This window comes from Durio zibethinus, unplaced genomic scaffold (genome assembly GCF_047325235.1).
Source record: "Durio zibethinus cultivar Kanyao isolate XHJ-2024 unplaced genomic scaffold, ASM4732523v1 HiC_scaffold_3, whole genome shotgun sequence".
In the NCBI taxonomy this organism is placed as follows: domain Eukaryota; kingdom Viridiplantae; phylum Streptophyta; class Magnoliopsida; order Malvales; family Malvaceae; genus Durio; species Durio zibethinus.
In genome coordinates, this window is record NW_028323044.1 from 7177134 (window position 1) to 7179633 (window position 2500).

Consider the following 2500-nt stretch of genomic DNA (forward strand, 5'->3'; position numbering starts at 1 on the left):
TTCATACAATGGTCCCCTAAGCCTTCACGTGAAGTTTCGTTGCAAGATGACTCGTTTTCTATTTTTCACGATTTTCGAAACTTTTTGCGGTTCGGGATTTTTTAGAATTTTTTTAGAAGGAGTTTTCCCCCCAAATTTTGTGGACGTGATCCTTCTATTTTTTTTGGCATGCACAAAAAAATTCAGCTAAAAACTCGAACCGGAGAAGATTTCGTGACCGTTTGAAAAAAGTGTCCCCATTTCAGACACTTCAACGGCTACTGGCAGCAAACCTGTAAAATCTCAAACGCTCTTTAAGGGGGTGTGAGTTCTCAGAGGTTTGATGAGGGATAGGGGGCCAACACAAGGGCCAAGCACCAGCACCCATCGCACGTCATGTGCGCACACCCCCCCGGCCCCCCTCCCAATCGCCGGAACCCCAATGCCGCCGGTCAGGTTCTCCGGCGGTACTCCGGCGATGCTCCGGCGATGCTCCGGCGATGCTGTCCCGAGTGAAAAAAATGCGGCACCAGCACATGCTGGAGCCAAGCATGGGCACCGTGGCTCAAAATCGAACTTCGGCCAAGGCCTCGACCATCAATGGCACATGATGACGCATGGTGATGGCACATGCATCGACCATCATCGGCATAGGCTGCCCTTCGGTACGGGCACTTGCCTCGACCGCCATCGGCACAAGCTGGGCCCTGGTGTGGGTTGTTGCCTCGATCACCAGCGGCACATGCTGAGCCTTGGTGCGGGCGGTTGCCTCGAGCACCATCCGCAGACCCTGGGCCCTGGTGCGGCCGGTTGCCCCGATAACCATCGGCACACGCTGGGCCCTGGAGCGGCCGGTTGCCTCGATCACCATCGGCAAAAGCTGGGCCCTGGTGCGGGCGCTTGCCTCGACCACCATCGGCACACGCTCGGCCCTGGTGCGGTCGGTTGCCTCGAGCACCATCGGCACACGCTGGGCCCTGGTGCGGCAGGTTACCTCGACCACCATCGGCACACGCTGGGCCCTGGTGCGGGCGCTTGCCTCGACCACCATCGGCACACGCTCGGCCCTGGTGCGGTCGGTTGCCTCGAGCACCATCGGCACACGCTGGGCCCTGGTGCGGGCGCTTGCCTCGACCACCATCGGCACACGCTGGGCCCTGGTGCGGGCGCTTGCCTCGACCACCATCGGCACACGCTGGGCCCTGGTGCGGCAGGTTGCCTCGAGCACCATCGGCACACGCTGGGCCCTGGTGCGGTCGGTTGCCTCGAGCACCATCGGCACACGCTGGGCCCTGGTGCGGGCGCTTGCCTCGACCACCATCGGCACACGCTGGGCCCTGGTGCGGCAGGTTGCCTCGAGCACCATCGGCACACGCTGGGCCCTGGTGCGGTCGGTTGCCTCGATCACCATCGGCACACGCTGGGCCCTGGTGCGGGCGGTTGCCTCGACCACCATCGGCACACGCTGGGCCCTGGTGCGGCAGCTTGCCTCGAGCACCATCGGCACACGCTCGGCCCTGGTGCGGTCGGTTGCCTCGAGCACCATCGGCACACGCTGGGCCCTGGTGCGCCAGGTTGCCTCGACCACCATCGGCAGCCTCGACCACCATCGGCACACGCTGGGCCCTGGTGCGGGCGCTTGCCTCGACCACCATCGGCACACGCTCCGCCCTGGTGCGGTCGGTTGCCTCGAGCACCATCGGCACACGCTGGGCCCTGGTGCGGCAGGTTGCCTCGACCACCATCGGCACACGCTGGGCCCTGGTGCGGGCGGTTGCCTCGACCACCATCGGCACACGCTGGGCCCTGGTGCGGGCGCTTGCCTCGACCACCATCGGCACACGCTGGGCCCTGGTGCGGGCGCTTGCCTCGACCACCATCGGCACACGCTGGGCCCTGGTGCGGCAGGTTGCCTCGAGCACCATCGGCACACGCTGGGCCCTGGTGCGGTCGGTTGCCTCGACCACCATCGGCACACGCTGGGCCCTGGTGCGGGCGCTTGCCTCGACCACCATCGGCACACGCTGGGCCCTGGTGCGGCAGGTTGCCTCGAGCACCATCGGCACACGCTGGGCCCTGGTGCGGCAGGTTGCCTCGAGCACCATCGGCACACGTTGGGCCCTGGTGCGGTCGGTTGCCTCGATCACCATCGGCACACGCTGGGCCCTGGTGCGGGCGCTTGCCTCGACCACCATCGGCACACGCTGGGCCCTGGTGCGGCAGCTTGCCTCGAGCACCATCGGCACACGCTCGGCCCTGGTGCGGTCGGTTGCCTCGAGCACCATCGGCACACGTTGGGCCCTGGTGCGGCAGGTTGCCTCGACCACCATCGGCAGCCTCGACCACCATCGGCACACGCTGGGCCCTGGTGCGGGCGCTTGCCTCGACCACCATCGGCACACGCTGGGCCCTGGTGCGGTCGGTTGCCTCGAGCACCATCGGCACACGCTGGGCCCTGGTGCGGCAGGTTGCCTCGACCACCATCGGCACACGCTGGGCCCTGGTGCGGGCGGTTGCCTCG